Source organism: Triticum aestivum, chromosome 6D (assembly GCF_018294505.1).
Source record: "Triticum aestivum cultivar Chinese Spring chromosome 6D, IWGSC CS RefSeq v2.1, whole genome shotgun sequence".
Taxonomy (NCBI): domain Eukaryota; kingdom Viridiplantae; phylum Streptophyta; class Magnoliopsida; order Poales; family Poaceae; genus Triticum; species Triticum aestivum.
In genome coordinates this window covers 256429864-256452105 of record NC_057811.1, presented here as the reverse complement: position 1 = coordinate 256452105, position 22242 = coordinate 256429864, and the positions used below count along the sequence as shown (strand labels likewise).

Here is a 22242-nt window from a genome sequence, read left to right as displayed (position 1 = left end):
TATCAAGAATGATATACCACCACCTCACAAGATAAGATAGAAAGACTTGCACTTCGGAATGCAAGATGAAGAATGCTTGAACTCCTCAAAACAAAACATGTGTTGAACACCATGTTTATTTTAGAGTATAGCTTAGCGGATCTTAACTCCGAGAGAAGTCTTGAAGAACAATTGAAGAATGAAAGGAATCCTTGACAAACCACCATGTTGAGCCTCCACGAAAACTCCGGTAATAAAAGGATGATATAAACAAAGAGAACTTGAAAAGAACAACATGAAGCCTTGCCATGATTTCGATAGAGCTTCGCGATGAGATAATTGAGAGACCTTGTAACTCCGAAAAGAAAAGAGGAAGCACTTGAAACCGCAAATTGATAACATGAATGAAGTCCGGAAGAAGGAATTAGTCACTTGGATGAAACAAGAATAAGAATCAACTTAAATTGATGACTAATAATGGATTTTGCACACCACTTATTCTCGTTGAAAAGGGTTAATTAGAGATATAGCGCGAACTTGGGAAGGTCTTCAACAAACCACCGGTAGGATTTGGAAACAACGAATGAAATTGATGCTCGAATAGAGGCTCAAACTCCGGGAAGAAAAGGGGTGGGAGGGCGGGAAAAAAACAAAGGCAACTTGGTACAGGGAACCGACGAATAACTTGAAGAGAAAAACACCGGTTGAAATAATTGAGGAAAGAATGCAAAGGCTTCGCACGAGTAGGATGGATACTCAATTAAGGACTCCGGCTCCGAGAAGAAAAGGGTGGGCGGGTGGGAAAAGAAAACAATTTGGGAAGTGGAAAACAACATCGTTGAGAAAGAACTGAGGACCGATGTTGCAAAGACAAAGAGGGTCGAATCAACTTGAAGAGAAGTGCACCGGATGAAAAGAGGATTGAGAACACAACGATCAAAAGAAGCCTGCGAGATCTTAAAAAAATTGAAGGGGGAGAGGAGTAAGTCAAAATACCTACGTCAAGATTTCTCACTAGAGCGACGAAAGGGGCTGAGGAGTAAAAAGAAGTCCTACTCTTCGATATAACTAGACTCAGAAATATGTTTTCTTCTATACTCGACAACGGCCAACTACGATCAATCAAGGTGGCTCCTATGGTCGGTCGAGGCTCTAATACCAACTTGTCACGCCCAATATGCGATCTTATCCGAGAAGAACTTGAAGGTCCCACCAATGATAGAGCCGCATACTGAAATGCTTTTGCAATGTGGATATCATTACATCGTACCATTACATAATAGCTAGGGATACAAAGGCATACAAATGCCACATGAATACATCAAGCATCATACATGAGAACAACATCCGACTACGGATGAAACACAAACAAAAGCTCAAACGACATCCACCCTCCTAGCCCAGGCTGCCGACTAGGAACCTATTCCCTGAACGAAGGAGAAGCAGAAGAACTCCAAAACAAGTAAACATCGCTCTCACGTCATGATCATCGCATTATCTGTACCTGCAACTGTTGTTGTAGTAATCTGTGAGCCACGAGGACTCAGCAATCCCATTACCATAGGTATCAAGACTAGCAAAGCTTAGTGGGTAGGGAAAGGATAAATGGTGAGGTTGCAGCAAGCGACTAAGCATGTATGGTGGCTAACTTACGAGTAAAAGAGTAAGATGAGAATCTACGCAAATGGGTGCAAACTAATAATGATCAATAAGTGATCCTGAACTACTTACGTTCAAACATAACCCAATCGTGTTCTCCTCTCGAACTTCCCCGAAAAGAGACAGTCACGGTTACGCACGCGGATGGTGTATTTTAACTGAGTTTACTTCAAGTCCACTACAATTGGATATAATTCTCATCTGCCACATAACCGCGAGCATGGCTCTTGAAAGTTTAAACCCTGCAAGGGTGTCCCAACTTAGCCCCTGACAAGGTCGCGATCCGCGGAGACAATCCTCTATCACGAGACCCTCCGATCAGACTCGGAATCCCGGTGCACAAAACATTTCGACAATGGTAAAACAAGTCCAGCAAGACCTCACGGTGTGCCGACACCCTGATAGTAGCAGCGCGTATCTCGTCTCAGGCCACAACCGGATAAGACAAGCTACGAGTAAAACCAGCCCTCAAGTTTCCCTGAGGTGGCCCCGCAAGCTTCCCGTTTGGGACCAACACCATCAGCACTGGGCCCCCTGTTTATGTAGAAAGAATCCTCGGGTTCATGACGCCCTATGCCAATTAATTATTTAGTTGAATATTATTATGGCAAATGTTAAAACCAATGTTGGGCCTTGCTGGAAGAGTTTTGTTCAAAGCGAACTGTCAAGAGGGGCCCATAAACTCTCACTGTGTTAGGGACGCAAAATCAAGGAACATTATATCGGTATGACGGAAACTAGGGCGGCAAGAGTGGAACAAAACACCAGGCAAAAGGCCGAGCCTTCCACCCTTTACCAAGTATATATGTGCATTAATTAAACTAGCAAAAAATGCCCGTGCGTTGCAACGGAAAAAATCAGCCCCCTCTAGTCCAAAGGTTCAAGGCCACATCATGCTCCATCACTCACATACTCTCTATCTGTGCCTATCTCTATATCTATGTATGTATGTATGTATCTATCTATCTATCTACTCCCTCCGTTCCTAAATATTTGTCTTTCTAGATATTTCAACAAGTGACTACATACGGAGCAGAATGAGTGAATCTACACTCTAAAATATGTCTACATACATCCGTATGTGGTAGCCATTTGAAATGTCTAAAAAGACAAATATTTAGGAATGGAGGGAGTATGTATCTATCTATCTCGTTCATACATTTTGGGAAGGATCGGTGTTATCGACATGAAATAAAAAGAGCATGCATGAAGTAGATTGCAAATGATATCTTGAAAAGCAAGTGCATGGCTAACAAGATATGTGAGAATTGCTAAATGCCCCAAAAACTTGTTTAAACAAAACTGTCATGCGAGCTATACATCTAAATAAACGGGACTTAATATACTTATACTAATCTAGGGGACAAAATGAAGTTAAGGTATCCTTTCAGTATTGTTTCCAAGCAAAATGCCTTCATAGCTTTACACCAGATTGGTTGAGCTACCTCAAGAAGTCTAAAAAAATTGCCATGACCAAAAGACTAACAGTGATAATCTGAACCGCCGAGCTAATCTTACATGCCAGATCGCTCATCCTTTTGAAGGCAAATTAAGGAGTTAATTGCATTTTAGATTCAAATAAAATAGACATACGTAAGATCCATCGCTATTATGCAGATAAATAAATTAAATGAATACATGTTAGAATTGCAAGATGATGATGTTGTTCATACCAAATGGTATCCCATCGCTACCCATGTCTATGAGTTATGGATCATACAGGAAGATATAATATCTTGGTAGTTCGTGCAATGCATAAAGGTAAGTTCAGGTACTCCCCATCAAGTCAAGTTGGTCATACAGGAGTATGATTCTTTCTTGTGTATCCACCCAAGCTTGTTCGTGCAATATCTTGGATCATACAGGAGTATGATTCTTTCTTGGTAATTGTATCCCCATCAAGTCAAGTTGGTCCTCGCTGCAGCTAGCTGCACCACGTGTTGCTCTATTACAGGTATAGATACAGTAGAAGGATTTAGATTCTCAACTTTATTGTCTAAAACCAAGAAGGAATAATAAAAATAATATTTGATCAAAGCTGTTGCAACTTCTCTAGCAAAACCTTGGATAAATCAGTATTCATGCACCTTGCCAATTAGCACAAATAGAGATGCAAATTATCCCAGAGAGTTAGAAGACCCAAAAAAAGTTAACCCACACATGGTGCACTCATACATAAGAGAAGACCAAAGCAAAGCGATCAAGCCATGCAATTCAAGTTATTAAAATACTAATTAGTTATTGTATCTACACGGTCAGTCTTACGTAAAAACTTTTAAATGATATGGAGTAATTTGCAAGGAGTATATACATACTATTTTTTCAAATGGGATATATACAACTATTCTCAGAGTATATACCTATGATACTGGCAATAATGATCAGTGTATACTCATTGTCAGAAATGAGTATATGGTGTGTTTTCTTTTGAAATGATAGTATACTACTTTTCACAAAGGGGTATAGAAGAGAGGGCTATCTTCCATATGATATTTCAGTATCGATCAACAGCATATGTTTCTTTCTGTCTTGTTGTACGTATACTTGATTGATGAGGAGAAAGTATACACCAAAAAAAGTACTGAATTAGGGAAACCTGTGCGGAGAAGCATGCATGCATCCAGTGAGAAGAAGTAAAAGTGATAAAAAGTAGTATATACCTGAACAAAAGTAGTATATACGTATTATGAAGAAGTAAGATGAATGAATTAGAAATACTCGTGACAATTAAATTGATAGACGGGAACAGGTATATAGTTGTATATTTAGCTTTTGTTTCTCTGTCACAACAGCTGTTCTTTCTAGATACAAAATTAGCTACCTTTATCACCTTCGATTGCACCTTCCAAAATAGTCAATTAATGCCATCACCATGATATTAGTTTATCTTTTCTCATATTTTCTGTCAGACAGCAGCTGTTCTTCCTAGATAAAAATTGAGCTAGCTTTATCTCCTTTGATCGCTACTTGTCATTATTGTCTTTCCTAAAGATCATCTTGTAATGAGTGCATGTGGTATTTCAGGCACTGACTTGTTCAGAGCTTAAAGAGCATATACTAAAGAACATATGAAATTAATTAGTCTTTGATGTCAGATGCAAATTGATGACACTGTAGCAGGTCAGACAAAGTTCGGCGATCGGTCGAGTATGAGTAGACGGATTATCGGCGAAAGTCGTCGGTGTACAGCTAAGCGATGTCGGAAACTTAAGGCACAATGATAAGCCGAACAACTTCATATTATACCAGACAGTAAGAACACACAAAATTATTAAACCTTGCATTAGAATCCAAAGGGTTCAGTGATGTGTAGCTCTCTCTATCTCTCTGTTCCTCTCCTACTTCTCATTTTTTTTTCTCACCAAAACCAGACCAGTAAGCATTGGAACCCTATCTCTCCATCTCTGCTCTCTCTCTCTCTCTCTCTCTCTCTAGTAGCAGCGGCCAGCAGCAGCTCAATCAACGCCTCTCTCTGCTCAGCTGATTTTAGTCAACTCAATGACTAAATCATGCTTCATCCACTACCCTCAATCAGATGAAATATCAGGTAATGCAGAGCACAAGATCTCTAAACTTTGGGCTTCAGATCGACTCTATAACATGGAGAATGAGTGATTTCTGCAGCTGAAGAACATGGCAAATGAGGACGAGATCCAGGGGAAGTAGGAAAAGAGGGGAGATTAATGGATTACCTGGTGGTCAATTCCTCATTCATACTCGCCGGAGTGGCTGCACCACCCGTGGCCTGGCTGCTGTCACCCAGCCGGCCGGTAGCGTTGCCGCCTTCCTCTTCTCCTTCGTCTGGACGAACAACACCAGCAGGATGAAGAAGGAAATACGTCGAGTCTGAATATTTAAGGACTCTGCACCGTCGCGCCGAATCCGCGCCTCTCCCGCGCCCGTCCACTGTCGCCACGCCCCGGCGAGCTCCCGCCTAGGTCTCCGCACCGCGCCTCCTTTCTCCCTCCCTCACCTCCCTGTTTCCTTTCTTCCCAGAGTCGCGGATGCCATGGATCCGCACGGAAACCGTGCTCAGGCCTTGTCTTCACCGGCGACCCACGCCTCGCCTCCCGCCTCCGGATCCGCCTCCCAGCCCCTGCCGCGCACGGATCCGGCCACCGCCGCCGTTTTGCATCAAGCAGGCGCGCCGCCCCCGGCCGCGCGAGCCAGCGCGTTGACCCGATTAGTAAACCAAGCATATGGACCGCGGGTTGAATAGACCCAACTACAGGGTTGTTTTTGAAACAATGAACCATTTTCCCAGACCACTTAAACAGGGACTGCGGGTTGAATACCAAGAAAAGGAGGGGCTTATTTGATAAACAACCACGACGGACGATGAGAAGCAACATATCCTGCGAATCCGCTCTGTTCGTGTATCCCTCCATCCCTCTGTTCTCAGCTCCACGATCTAAATCCTTCGCCCCAGGTGCAGTGAAGTGGATTTTTGCACTCACCCGCCCGCTTTCTAACTTCAGAAATATTTTCGTTCGCAGAAAGCCCCCTAATGCTCTGATCCATCATCCCCAACCCAAAGCTCCAAGTTGTGCGTCGTGCGACTCCTGATCCAAATCTTTCCTTGCCAGATCTCTCGCATCGGCCCCTAAATCGAATCTCAATCCGAAGGCCAGGTACCACGGCAACGCACGGATGATTCCCTCGAACTTCTCTAGCGGCGGCAATCAAGTAGCAACAACAACAGCTCGACGGTCACTTAGACCCGGCCGGCCGGCCGGCCGTCTCGGCAGCGAAGCCATGACAACCGACGACCTTCTACGGCGGTGATGATGCGGAACAATGAGGCGCCAACGCCGCCCTGGATGGCCTCCCCCGCGGGCGATGATTCCTATTACATAGGAAGCTACAGCCTCTCGTCCATAGGAAGTTGTAGCTGTAACCTGTAGCCTGTACAAAATATACCGGTGCTATGCTCATATGAGTAAACTGTATCAGTATTTGCACCTAAATGAATGGCATCGTGTGAGCTACTTGTATGTGTTTCTAATCTTTTCTAAATTCCTTACCAATATGTGATATGCCTTACCAAGCTTGTTCAGATCAGAGGCTTCATTGAGCTTTTTCCTTGTTCAAAACTCATGTATGTTGTTGCCACAGAATTCAGTGACTAGTTCAGTTACGAACTGAAGTATTGAAAAAAAATCGGTGATCTTCTCAGTCATGTGGTCAAACCATATATTGTTCAGCAAAGATTTTGAGTTGCAGAAGAGGGTTGGGATGGCTTTGTCTAGTTTTGATATCTAAGCTATAAGCAGCAAGTCACTATCCAAAATATCCTGGACATTCACAAAGTTCAGTGACTAAGCTCATATGTGTTGAACAAAATCAGTGACTTATTCAGAAAATCTTCTGAATTACTAGAAGTGGCCTAGAATGGCCGTAATCAGTTTTAAGATAAAAAAGGCTATAAAAACAAGTCCATATCCAAAGTTTCCTGAACATTTACTGTAGTTCTTGATTGATCATGTATAACAAGTATATTGACAAACTGTATTTTCTGCTCCGGTATGATGCAGGTCTGAGCAAAGAATTTATTTAACATGATGAAAATTTGACAATCATCGGCCGACTGATGTTCATATAATGTAGTAATTTGATAATCATAAATTTTTTATAAATCGAGTCAAATTTGATTTAACATAGTGCAAATCCCCGTCCATTACCCCGCAAAAAAAATCCCCGTCCATTACATGGCTCCTGTACATCAAAGGCTAAATCATAACATATATAAAATCATTCTTTGCATCGCAAAATTTGGCATCAGCAAGCACCATTTAGTTGCATATCTTCCACAATCAGGCTCCTTTTCCCTTTGCTTGGACAATTGCGACTATCATGAAATACTATTTGCTTGCATGTCTTGCACAAGCGTGCTACCCTTGCCTTTACTTCTTTGTCCTTCTTTTTTCGACTATCCTCCTTGGTCTCCTTTCCGCTCTTTATTCTTTTGCATCTCCCCACCATATGAACATCAGTGGGCGGATGTATATGAACTTCAGTAGGAATATTGCAACCAATAAAAGCCTCGTATTCCTCTTGCCTTGTGCTTTTGGTAGTTGCAGGAACCATTTGGTCTAGAGGGGCCTCAATGTTCAACACACTTGATGTTAAGAAGTCCATGCCTACATCTGAGTGCTTCGCCTTCTGAATCATATCTTCCATCTTATTACGTATAGTTGAAATCTTCTCTCTTGTGGCCGCGTCCAATGCATCAGTGGGTTTTTCTTCTAGTAAATTCCCTTGTTCATCAAAAACACTCTCCCTGCAAAGAATTTATTTTTGTTAGTCATATTATTTTTTAACAATAAGGAATCAATAGTTATGCCTTATTTTTTGTAGGTTGTTCTCCCCAGAAAGTCTAACAAAGATGTGTGCATCACAACCATATCGTGTGTTGGCCTGCTTACGCTTTTTCCTCGAGGGGTCATCGACCTCCTTACTATCTTTCGACTTGAATCCTTCCCTATTACTCATAAAGCGCTTAGTTCGGACCACCTTATTCTCAGTCTTCTTCTGTTGTCCGATACGAACTCCAAAACCCGCATTATGTGCATATGCCTTGTAGAACTTCTCCACTGCCTCGAGTCCTTCAAATGCCATACCTACTTTAGGCTTCAAGTTCTCATCACATTCAGGTGTAAAAGACAAAAACTGCAACATCAAGAATAAATTGTGACCGCCACATTCACACATAGATCAATAAAGGATTAGTTGTAAGGTAGTACAAAGTAATCAAACTTACAGCTAGGGGTATGGCTGCATTCTTTTTGGGTGTGCCAAACTCTTCTTCATTCATATGCATTTGCAAGTAACTGGTTGGCTCCATGTGACTGCAAGCACACCTACAGGATCAAGTTCACACATGGCAATGACACATGCTTTAACATACAGAAGGACTGGATTTTACCTGGAACTAGTGGTGTCGTAGTGTTGCTGATTGTTACTGATGAGGTTGTTCATTCAAGCGACTAGCTGATCTAGCGTATAAGATCTCTCCTTAGAGTGTGGACCTGTAGTCTGCAGAGGAAGGATACAGAGATCAAAACAATTACGTACATTCATGCATGGGCCGACGGCTGCTGATGAACGCCAAGATCATGTCAGCTGGGAATATCAGTACTTGCATGGGCTGGCGCGTGCCGATGGACGCCGTCGCTGCTGAAGAGCACAAGGTCGCAGGCGTTCGGCCTAGGGTTCCACAGCCGCCGCGGGAGAGAGAAATACCTAGTGTTGTCTATTATGACGCACGATGTAGTCCTGCGTCCAGGGTTGTTTTTGCAAAGTAAAACTATTGGTATGGGTTACAGGCGGGCGTTTAAATGCAAAATTACTAGAAATTAACCCAAAGCAAAGGATTTAGATCGCGGGGCTGAGAACAGAGGGATGCAGGGATACACGAACAGAGCGGATTCACATGATATGTTGCCTATTGTGATATCCCATGATATCCATGTTCCAACATGGAACAAACTGCAACTGCACCTGCAACTAGTAACGCTATAAGAAGGCTGAGCAAAGCGGTAACATAGCCAAACAATGGTTTGCTAGGATGGTGGAAAATCTTAGAGGCTATCATGGCAATTTGGGAGGCTTGATAAACAAGTGGTAGGTAGCGCGACATAGCGATAGCATCAAGACAACTAGCAAAGCAAAGATAGTAGTGAGATCCAAGGTGACGGTCATCTTTCCTAAAATCCCGTTAGGAAGAAGAACGAGTCCATGAAGAAGACGAATGGCGTAGATGAACCAAGCGTAGTCGAACGAATCCTCACGATCGCAACAAAATAGGAACTATCGAGAAGAAGCACAACCAGAAAGAAGCAAACAACATGGTAAACAAACAACACATGAACATGGCATGGTGCACAACCAAGTATGATGCATGACAAGATTAAATGTTGTTACTCATGGTAAGAGATGATGTATGAAAGAACCACACATCAAAGCAAGTTTAAATGAGGCCGGAAACAACAAATAACAATTCCGAAAAACCCCATATGTAATTTTCGAATTTGCTACTGTTCTGTCCTATACATAATTTCAATGTTGTTAAACAGCAAAATAAAGTGCACCAAGTTAATCTATGCATTTTTCTACCCCATTTACATATAAAGTTTATTTAATTACGAGCTATGGTTAATTAGTTATGAATTAAACCATTTTAGCATGTCAGTTGTACAAACAATGCAAACAACAAGTTTAAGCAATTTCAACATGGATGAAAGTTGCATACTGTTAAAGAACATGAAAATCTGAGCAAGATGCATATATGACATGTTTCATTTGGATGCATGGATATTTAGTTATTAGAATGGAAAATGATGGCACTTGTTAATATGCATGCACTAGAAGAAATACTAAATCGCAGCAACAGGAAAAAAATAGATAAGGGCCGAAAGCAGCTCACTGTGCAAAGCCCAGAAGTGAAAGGAATTGAGGCTCCCTCCTGGGATTTGATCCTAGGACCTCTCGGTCGTGATCATGCGCGCTGACAAGCCAGCTAGCCGTGTGTTGGTTTTACAAAGAGCTCCCTGGCACTTTTGAGCTATCTTCCAACAGATCGAGTTTATCCATAGCTGCACAACGGCAACAGATGACGACGGCGGCGACCAAAGGCAGCCGCTTCTGCAGCAGCAGAGAGACCGGCGTGGGTGCGGAAATAGGTGAGGGTTCGCGTGTTCATGCAGGGAGCGGAGGAAGGACGCCAGAGCTCGAGCTTCGACCTGGAACTCGTCTCGGCTGTGGTGCGAAATCAGGCGAGGCAGGAGCTACAACGGTGGGTGAAGCAGGGCTCGCGAGCGAGAGATGGGCGTGTGCTGCGAGCGTGGGCGTGCGCGTGTACAGGAGCTTGTGCGAGGCCGAGCCTGGCTTGGCCATGGCTACAGCCATGGCTGCCGGGTGGAATAGAGATGTGCGGGACTCATGCGCGTACTATGGTGGGTTCGGCGCTAGATCATCCATCTAGTCGAGCTTAACTGAACCAACCTGAAGAACAACCAACAGAGACAAATTGCGCCGTGGCTGGGCAGGCACGGCAGTGTGCGCGTGTGTGCAGCGAGGAGTGTGGGTGCTCGCGTGTGTGGCCATGGTGACCGGAGTTGTGCTCACGGAGATCGGCACCTAGGGAAGCGTACGACAAGGAGAAAGGCATGAGGAGGAGGAGCAGGGCGTCACCGTGGGCTTGCTGGTCAAGATGGACTTGTCGGGGAAGCAGAGGTGACGGCAGAGGCGCTGATCGGAGGAGACGGTGCCCAGTCCATGTAGGAGTCGAAGGAAAGGAAGAGGACGTCGAGGAACTTGGCGTCTCCGGCCTTGGATCGCCGCAGGAACGGGGTCTCAGTGCGGAGGATACCATCCATCTATGGGCGCGACGGTAGAGGAAGTCGACAGGGCGACGGAGAACATGCCGGAGAGGAACTTGAGGCATGCCAGCCGCAGGGACGACGACGGACGTCGACGGTTTCTTTCTCTCCTCTCGATGCTCTGTTCTGAGGAAGAAGAAGAAGCAGGGGAAGGGAGAGGCTGGCGGTGGCAAGGGTGGAAGAGGGAAACCCAGGAGAGGGAGCGGGGTGGTCTTATAGAGGGCTGGAAGGAGTGGATGGTGCGGGCGTGCGGCCACGATGGCCATGTGCTCTCGTCCAAAGTTTTACTGTGAGAGGGTATGTGCGTGGAGGAGGAAGAAAGGGGAGGGGGTGAGGCTGCCAGGCAGGCCCAGGGGGTGCAAAAACTGCAATGCTGGAATAATTACCAGGGCAGGCGCTGGTGGGCTGCTGGTTCGGCCCGGCTAGGCTCGACGGAGGAGGAGGACCAAGTGTGATGCGGCTGGGAGAGCCTTTTCCCTTTCTTTTTTCTTCTAAAAAATTAAATCTCCAGGTTTAGAAAAGGACAAGTCCAGGGAGTTTCGAGGATAGTTAGGCTAAAAGAAAAATACCCTTAGACTACTGGGATTATGCAGCAGTTTATAAAATTGGATTGGACACTTTTAGAGGTAGAAAAATAAACCAAGTTTGAATTGAATTCAAACTTGATGCATTTTGAAACCCAACCAAAACAGGTCCAAAATAACTGAAATTTGGTAGAGAGGGTGTAGGCATGGTTTAAGATTAATAGGGAAATAATGAACATTTATGGAGAAAGGGAAAAGGTCACTTGTCAAAATGAAAGAAAGAAGATGGAAGGAGGTGATGATGCATGGGGCATATGCATAGGGCCAGCAACATTGTCAAACATAGAGCAAGTACAACAAGATGAATACCACAATGCATATGAGATGATTTTGGCAACAACATAGGATGGCACAATGCAATATAATGGCAAGAGGCACAATGCAAACACATGGCGTAACAAGCAAAATGAGCATGGTGCAAGAAGCAAAGACATGACAAGGCACTCAACATGATCATGGCATAAACATATAGGAATGAAACATGCAAAACAATTATGCTAATGCAACCAACATAATAAACACACGACAACAACTAAAATAAAAGGAAGCCATCTGGAGCGTCGGTCTCGGGGCGTCACAGATTTGTCCACACACATATGAATTACATAATTAATCATAGTGTACGAAATACAAAGACCTCATTAGATGGAAAACAATGGATCCATGCTTATATGTTTAGCGGCTAACTCTTACTCAATGTTTCAAGAGAACGCATGCTAAAATCTTCATTGTCACCGGTGCGGTTGATGTAGTGATTCAGGAAGAAGTCGCTAATAAATCTACGAACCATCAGCAATTCACCAGCGAGGAGCGGTTCAGGGGTCCTCGGTTCTAATATGAGCTATAGTATTGATAAAATTGGAATGTGCCATATGAGTGGAGTAGAAGATAATAATTAAGATAGACTTACTGGTACTAATTCGTGAGGACTGTCACAACTATCAGCAGATTTGCAGATGGAGATCATGTGTCTGCAAACATAGTATCCACAAAGGTTGGTCCCTGCTTGTTGCTGAGGACACTGAAATTTTTTGTACAGAATTAGTCATGTATTTGTCCCGTTAGGAACAACCTAACCGGTGTTAGATGTATTATTTTTTCTTTGGACAAAAATAGAAATAGGTTTCTTTAGAAGCTTGAACATTTGACTAGCGTAAGAAAAGGTATTTGCAGACTATGGATAAATTTTCCGTAAATAACGGATTTTGGTGTGTTACGGGAGAAACGATCTCGTGCTGCGGAGGTAGTTCCCTCTTGAACAGGTTCCCTAGTTTAGCTTTCCACAATGCGAGCACACTACAAATGAAGATAAATTTTGACAGCATCAATTATTGAACCAGATATGAATGAAAATTAATTTCAACATCATAGAATTCAATACCTATCCATGAATTTCTGAAGATGTGTCAGATCCTGAGAGTTTGTTGACTCTCTGAGAGAATCCATGTAGTAAGCTGTGTTCTTATTTGGAACAATGAAACCCAATATCCAGTGATCGCTACATATTAAGAAAGCCATGAACTTACAAATTATGTAGAAATCTGAAAGACAATCAGTGTATGCATGGTTCTTTACTCGACTTACCGTTCATGATATGGCCAGAGAATTGATTCTGCATGGGACGTGTTTTCGAAGAGATAGACAACCGTGTTAATGGCCCAGTCCCGTAGGTCCTTACCATCTAATCTTGTGCCATTTGCTAATGCAGGATCTATGAAATACACACTCTCCCTTTTTCTTCTCTGCGCGTTCAATCCCCTGAGAGGAATAAAATGCAGTTAGTTGTTTACCATTTACAACCTTGTATGGAGAAGTTGATCAGAGTTTGTTAAGTACTTACAAAATAGGCATCTAACAAGAGTGGCATCGAGCTCGTTGAAGTTGAAGAAGAGATGTAAGTCCTCGAAACTCACATTGATGGAACTAGCATTGTGTGGGAAATGATCTCTGTTGTAGTGGACTAGCAAACCATGTGACCTGCTGACATTAGATCCATGCAATATTCATGTAACTTGCGACAACTGGAGCTGCACTCATCAAAGTATTCGCCAACAGAAAATGGCTGGCCATGGACGTTATTGTGTGCTTCAAGTATGGTTGCTTTACTTTTAGCAAGCTACAACTCTACTTCTTCATCATCCTTGCCGTCAGAAATAATATTACTCCCCGATACGAACAACCTATTGTTAACTTCATTCTGGGCGATGAGTGCTTTAAGTAAGAGCCAATCATTCTCTTCCCTCATTGCTCTCCCGCCGTGCTTCCTCTCGGGTGCAGCCTTTTTGGCCGCTTCCTTCTTGGTACTTGAAGCATTTCTGGCAGAATGTCTAGTTGGCTGCAAGGTAGACTTCCGAGCAGACGGTGAAGCTTCGACGGACTGCTTAGCAGACGGTTTATCTATGCGGGACCGTTGAGCTGGCGGTGCTGTTGTGACGGACTGCCGGGCTATAGGAGTAGAGGCATCGGACTGCTGACCATGCGTTGAAGCTATGTCGGGTTTCTGCGCAGGTGGTGCCAACTTGTCGGTGTGCTGAGGAGGTCGTGCCAACGCGTTGGTTTGCTGAGCAGGAAGTGCTGACGCAATGGTATGCTGATCACGCGACTACGGACCGATGGACTGATGAGCAGTCGGTTCTGGAGCTATAGACTGCTTAGCAGGCGGTTCCGAAGCATCAGACTGCTTAGCAGTCTGTTCCACCTGGTTGGTCTGCTGAGCATGTGCTGCAGCTGGGTCTCCCCCCGCTGTTTCATTGGCCGGCATCTGAGCTGTTGGTGCCTCTTCAACAATTGTAGGCCTTGCCACTGGCTGCTCTGGGGCGGAGGATGACATGGCCTGTACGGCACAAAGTTGGGCCGGCTGATCACAGGTTGATGCATCAGCCGTCAGGTTACGAGTATTAGGTTCTTTGGGGGAAGCACGCAGAGCTGCTGTGGCAAGGAGAGCACCACCGGTTGAGGGGCGACATTGGTTGCTCTTGGCGGGGGTTCAGGGATCTCATCGATGAACTTTATTTCCTTTCGTGGCCACTGGATGTGATGTAACAATGTTTCTCTCAAGGTCCTTTGCTCATCAAAGTCTCCTAGGACATTCTCCAGGCCAAATTCATTGAATCCAGGCTTTACTTCAGTCACGTAGCACTTCACACAACCTGGCTTCAATGGCACATTGTCCAACAAGAGGCCCTCTTCCAAGAAGGGTGGGCAAACCCAGGCTGTTGCACATTTTAAAGCACCTTCATAATGTGTAAGCACGCCCTTCAGTCTGCCTTTCATTCCAGATAGATCAGATATAGCATCATCATGAGCAGCTGCAGTCTCAGTGTCGCTGGGGTCAGATGATGCACATCTACTCTTGTGTGGTGTTGTCGTGCAATAAGAAGCATCCTCCATGCCTGCCTCCCCTCCCATCTGTTGGCTATCTGTCAGTGTTAGAGTCTTCTGCATCATCATTGACTCCTCAATATCCTTTCGAACAGCCAGATACATGTCCTTCCTCAACCTTTCATACAATTCATTCTGCTTCATTTCACTCCTCTGTTTTTTCATCATGAGCCTCTCTTCTTTGCTGAGTGTGAAAGCCCTTTTGTGCGCGACATTAACACCTATACCCCTTGCACGGCCAGGGGGCTCTCTTGTTTCCAGAGCATCGGACAGAACGTCACATGGCCCTGAGTTCCTGAAGAACCTTCCAGGGATCTTGGAAGCCTCTAACATCACTTGATACAGTTTTTCGTCATGTGAGTTTTCAAAGTAATAAGTTTCGTCATCACGCCTCTTTGCACGTGCTCGCAAGTAGTCTCTGGCGCATTCGCCCCTGATTTCACTAAAGGTCGGTTGCCTACCCGCCGCTACTGCTTCTTTGTCCTCCTGGTCCCATATCGGTTTCATGCCATAGTATCCCGCCACACCCATAGGGTGGGGGTGTATGTTCTTCTTCTGAAGTTCGGATTGCTTGGCACTCTTCTTAGCAAACTCTGTAGTTGCCCTAACCCTTTTGAATTCTGCCCAGTCTGCCTTTGTAATTTGGGGGTATGCGGGGATTGGGTCCTTGCCTTCACTCAAGTACTTCTTGTACAACACGTGCTTCCAGTTTCTCCAAGCATCCCTAGCCTTCTTCAGTGCAGCATGTTCCACCCGCATTCTCCACTGCTCTGGAACGTTGAAGTGGTCCATGATCTCCCGGACTATCCTTTGCCGTGTTTCTGTGCCAGCCTTCCAAAACCCCGGCAGATTAATGTTGAGCCTTGCCCTGCCAACAAATCCACACACACTCCTAAACCTCGTGCGTGCTTTATCTGGTTTGGTTGGAGCCCAAGACTTTAAATCAATCTCGGTTACTTCATATACACCTTTAGGCTGGTGTGTGGGCTTCCTTGGAGCATTCCTACGTTTCCTGGCCAGAAGGGTAATTGCCGCAGCTCTATCCCGTTCAAGATTACTTGATCCCGCACAATCTGCTGAAGACCTAGGGTTGTCGAAATTAAATGAAGATACATCGCCTGAAGCATGAGTGTTGTCGCTGCTACTCGGCATCTACAGAGAACACATGTGAAACTTAGGAAAGGGGGATAAGCATAAAACTAACAACTTGGTATGAAGCTGTTTAAACATTTCATGCAATAATTTAGAAAATGTACGGCTAATTTGTTAAGTTTGTGTGACTCGGGCGCCCGCGATCTGTGAACAAATATAGCTTATATGTACTAGTTAGGAAGGTAGATGATGAACAAATATAGCCAATTTGGGAACATACGGAACGAAATAGGAGGAGGGATTGCGAGGAAATATGCCTCACCGTGATGGAGAGCAGTAACTAACAGGCTTCTTAATGCAAACCCGGTCGGAACACAGGAGAGGCGAGGGTTACAGGATTGATATGCTCGAGGGTGGCTGGCGAGCAAACGAAGACGACGAAGTGCGGGCAGCCGCGTGTTAGGAACGGCAGTGGAGGTAGGCCTGACGCCGAAGAGCGGGCACACGGCCGAGGTGAGCACGCCGACGCCGGAGAGGGTCCTGCTGTGGATCTGGGGGAGGGGGAGCTGGCGATGGAGATTGGGTGGACTAGTTGAGTGAAACGTGGGTGGGCGGTGGGGGGGGGGTGTTGGCGGCCTAGGTGAAAAGGGTGAAAAATATCCTTGGTCGCCGTGTGGAAAGGCCTATGCAAACGGTTGCCTCTAAGTGCTCGTGTGCACAAAGAGAAAATTTTCGTTTGAAATGAAGATGTGAGTTCATCGTTTCGCCTCTAAATTATTCCCACGTTAAGCAATCCCCATTATACCACAGGTTTGATTTGCTAGCGCATTTCAGGTCTTGTGTGCTATATTTAAGACATTTTTTGGCATTTGCCGTGCATTTTGGCAAATAAATCAAATCCTAGCCGGACTGCATTTCCTGTCAAAAGGGATGAGGATTGCCGTTCGATCTGGGAGCATCCAACGCTGCAGACGTACGATCTGTGGGGTTGGGGTTTTGGCCAATCAGAACGCTCGACTCAGATCACGCGTGCAGCAAGGGGGGGGGCATCGGCCACGGTTTGGTAGGCACATGACTTTCATGAGTGAACCGTGTGCTATTTGAAAAAAATTACATGAACCGGAACTGCATGTGCTGTCGAAAGGGATGAGGATCGCCGTTCGATCAAAGGAGCATCCAATGGTGCAGACGTACGATCCATGGGGTTTGTGTTCTGGCCAATCAGAACGCACGACCCAGATCACCCGTGTGGCAGGGGGGGGGGGGGGGGGGGGGCATTGGCCACGGTTTAGTGGACACACGTCTTTCGTGAGTGAACTGTGTACTATATGAAAACATTTACATTAACTAACATCATATTTTTGTTTGAATGAAAACATGAGTTCATCGTTGTGTGTCGCTTTGCGAGTTTTCATTAATTTCCGAGAAACGGGGAAAAACTTCAAACAGTTCGGCCGCAGGGTGCGGCCAGAGGCGTAGGCCTTGTTGGTATTTTAATTTCAGGAAATGCATATAGAGTCCGGAAAATAACTAAAATCATTGTGTCACTGTGGTGTGCTCTCACGATCGCATGGAATTTTTTTGGTAAAGTTTGGCACAAGTTATGGTGCTCGCACCTTCCATACCGGAGCATCTCACAAGAAGGGTCGTAGTTTCCAAAAGGAGACGCGGCACTTCGGACTCCAAATCGTCAGTTACTACATCGTTCCGCCTCGGAAAAAAAATCATGGTAAACAATCGCGAATATACTCTTGGTTTGATTTTCCGGCCCATTTTCAGGTCTCGTCTGCAATGTTTAAGTCATTCTTTGCACTTACCTTGCATTTTATTGCATATAAAGTAAAAAAAACTACTACAATTATATGTGGGTGTTTTAGTTAGGCTATACTTAGGCTACTCATAGTGGAGAGTGTCATATACTAGTATCATGCATATATATATATATGTGATACTAGTGTATGATACTACCTTTAATTATAGTGCATAGTATAATAGAGTAGTATCATAGATGATCATATATATATTTATTGCCATGCATGACACAAATTAGCATCACATTTAACATGATACAGTATCCACCTATATGTTACTCTAACCCTCTCTATCTTATTTAATTATTTGCCACATCAGCATACTTGCTATTTCCGAGTGCATGATATCGGCTATGATACCACCACTATGACCAGCCTTATAGTGGGGAGTATCATATAACTATATTATCATGCATATGATACTAGTGTATATATGATACTACATACGTACCTTCATAGTGCATAGTATCATAGAGTAGTATCATAGATGACCGTATTTATGGCCACGCATGACACAAAGTAGTATAGCATATTTATTACGTTACGGTATCTACCTATGTTACTTCTTTGCCACATCATCATATTTGCTATTCCCGAGTGCATGCTACCAGCATGATACCCGGCTCCACTATGGCCACCCTAAGGCTGGTCGTAATGGGAGTATCATAAGCGGTATCATGCATGCCAACTACTAGACTTTTTGGATGATGTAGTGGCACACAGTTAAATGAGGAAAGAGAGGGTGTGGTATCATATCATGATACCCGTATCATATTAAATGGTGTACTACTTTGTGTCATGCATGGCAATTAATAAGGCAACCTAAGATACTAACTTATGATACTATGCACGCATTCAGGAGGTAGTATCATATACTATAGTACTCCCTACATTCCCTTATACAAGGCCATTACGAAAAATACATTTTGCATCTATACAAGGCCACTAACATTAATCGAGGCAAAAATTAATGATGTTTCCTCATACTACCAACTTGTTTAATACTTGTATGCATGTGGTCATAATGACACTGTGCTACTTCCTTCTCATTTCTTCCTCGTATGCCTGCGGGCATATTAATGTTCCCGGTTAACGAAAAGAAAAGTTGGCTTGCAAAGAAGTCATTAAATTTTACCTTGGTACCTGTAATTTGAGTTTGTGGCCGTATATAAGGGAATGGAGGGAGTATCATATGCATGATACTAGTATATGATAAGGCTGGTTGTAAGGCCCCTCCCAATGCTCCACCTTGTACATGTTCTATGGCTCATGTAGGCAAAAATTCTAATGTGGAAAGGTAATTAAGAGGAGAGAGATGAGTGTGGTGACCCCAGGAAGAAACAATGCCAAGCGCGAGACCTAGGCAAAACACTTAATTGGAAGAATCCCACCAATGCATGAAGAACTTTAGTTGCAAAATCATTAAATGAAGGATACTTAGCACCAACAAGTTAAGCACCTATGCATTGGGGTCTTTAGTTGCTAAAGTATTTAATATGCTTAGCACCTCATGTAAGCACCAATGCATTGGAAGCAGCCTAATGGGGAGTATCATATACTAGTATCATGCATATGATACTAGTATATGATACTACCTCTGTAATGAGCGCATAGTATCATGTAGTATTTTATTTATTTTCATGCATGACACATAGTTGCATAGCATTTATTATGATACGACATCATGATATGATACTTAACCCTCTCTTTCTTCATTTAATTCTATGATAGCTCACCAAAATTGCCTAGTTGGCATGCATGATACTAGCTATGATACTCCCATTACGATCAGCCTATCAATACAAATCATTTGTGCATCGCTTTGCGAGTTCTCATTCGTTTGTTTGAGAAGCGGGGAGAAGTTTCAAACATTTTGGTCACGAGGTGTGGCCACTAGCGTAGGCCTAGTTGGTATTTTAATCACAGGAAATTTAGATGGAGTCCGAACATCATCAAAATCGATGTGTGCCCGTGGCATGCTCTCACGACCCCGTGGAAAAAAATTGGTAAAGTTTGGCACAAGTTTTGATGATCACTCCTTCCAAACCGGAGCATCTCACATGAAGGATCATGGTTTCCAAAAGGAGACGTGTCAATTCAAACTCCAGTGGCCAGTGACTTCATCGTTTGGCCTCATAAAAATTTCCACGGTACGCAATCACCATTATACCACGGGTTTCATTTTCTGGCGTATTTCAGGTATCGTTAGCTATATTTAAGACATTTTTTTAGTTTAACGTGCATTTTGTGCCTAAAAATAAAATTACAACCGGAACTGCATGTGTTGTCGAAAGGGATGAGGATCGCCGCTCGATCTGGGAGCATCCCACGGTGCAGACGTACGATCCGTGGGGTTTGGTTCTAGCCAATCAGAAAGCACGACTCAGATCATGGGCGGGGTTTGGTCAGCACACGGCTTTCATCAAAGAACCATGTGCTATTCACGAACCAGATTGCATGTTTTTGTTCACACATACTGTAGTGAGATCAATTGAGCGTGCTACCTCTATGATATAATAATAATAACAACAAAAAACAGTTCATATTCATTGCCTGAGCTGATAGCATATCAAGGTCAACATATTAATAGTTCTTACATCAACAGAAAACCAGGCATAACTCACAAATTCAGTACACGCGACCGTTCTAAATTGAACGAATTAAGTTACAGGGTAGGCATAAAGACTAGTTTTACGGCTTAATTCCCATGTACATGGGGGAACTGGGATCATTACGTTCGCCCCAAATGAACTTGGGTTTTCTGATGATTTTATGCTGCTCTGTTGCACAGGTGCGTGATCCCTTGGCCGACAACTCAGCAAATTCACCGTACTCGTCCTCACCAGCAACATCCTTGACACCCAGTACCCTCCTCTTCCCATGCATCACTACATGGCAGTTCTTATGCAAGGGGTCTCCCGCAAATAAAACCTGGGTAGCATCGCTGGCAAGAATGAACGGGTCCGCGTGATATGCCATCGTTGTCCTGTTAACACAGGTCATCCTATAATCATCAACCCTTACATGACTAAGAGGGATCCATGCGCACCTAAATAATGCCACCTTAACTTTTACATAGTCAAGCTCCCAAATCTCTTTGATGGTTCCATAGTATACCCTTTTATCAACTTCATCTACAGTCATGCATTCTATTCGAACAGCGATGTTCTGATATGAGGTCTTCTGATCACGTTCCCAAGTGTAGAACGTGTATCCTTTTATGTCATATGATTGGTACGTCAACATCATAGGTGATGGCTTTTGGGGCAACCACGTAGCAATGTCATCGATGGATCCTTGTGCCAAATGATTCTTCAGCCATTTGGCGTAGTTCTTAGTGTGCTCCTTCATCTCCACATCTGATGAAGGCACCATTGGTAAGAAGCTTTGGCGTATCTCCGCCAAGTGCTCTTCGGCATAAGCCCTGAGAACTAGGCTGTTAAGCAATACCGTCAAATGGGCTTTCTCTGCCAATTCTCCGGGTGCAGCCATTTGCGTGCCAGCAAGGAGCGGCTTACCTTTCAGCCCTCCCTTGTGGCGAAAGAGGGGAAAACCTATAGGTCTTTGTTTCATGTCTTCTGTGGAAAACTCAACCACCTCCTCCGCGGTATAACCTTGTAGGATGCTTGCCTCTGGATGGTTTCGGTTCCGACAAAAGAGCTTCAATATTCCAATGAACCGCTCGAAGGGATATATGTTACGAAGAAACACAGGACCACAATACTTTATCTCGTTGACAAGGTGCATAGTGAGATGGACAATGACATCAAAGAATGATTGTGGGAAAAACATCTCTAGGTTGGACAATATTCTTGGAATATCCTCTTGCATATGATCCAACTTTTCAGGATCTACAACTTCCTACCATAGTTGGTTGAAGAAATCACAGAGCTCAATGAGTGTGTTTCTTATATCTTTGTCCGTCAGATTCCTGATGTCCACCGGGAGGATTTGTCTCAATATTACGTGACAATCATGTGACTTCATGTGTCCCAACTTCATTTTACCTGAGCTCACATCCACGAGACTTCTCATGTTTGCGGAGTAGGAAGAGGGTGTCTTAACTGGCAACAAATAGGTGAAGAACTATGTTGCTTCTTTTGTACTAAAATTGTAACTCTGGCGAGCTTTGATGAATTTGTCATCATTTTCTGCTTCACTCTTGCATTGTGATTGATCAGCAAGCATATCGAGCTGTGAACCATCACTATCCTTTATTTTACCTTTAATCTTGAGCATAGTACCAAGGATGCTTTCACATACTTTCTTCTCTACGTGCATGACATCGATGCAGTGACGTACACGTACAATCTCCCAGTAAGGTAATTTCCAGAACAGCGATTTCTTCCTAAACAC

General features: G+C 44.0%; 1 long non-coding RNA gene across 1 annotated transcript; it reads right to left on the bottom strand.

Moving 5' to 3' along the window:
- Positions 1-2900: 2900 nt before the first annotated feature.
- Positions 2901-5833, bottom strand: LOC123144573 (uncharacterized). Its single transcript, XR_006471720.1, has 2 exons — positions 5331-5833; positions 2901-3583 (listed from the first exon to the last, which is right to left on the bottom strand). It is a non-coding gene; the product is annotated as an uncharacterized lncRNA (long non-coding RNA).
- Positions 5834-22242: the final 16409 nt, after the last annotated feature.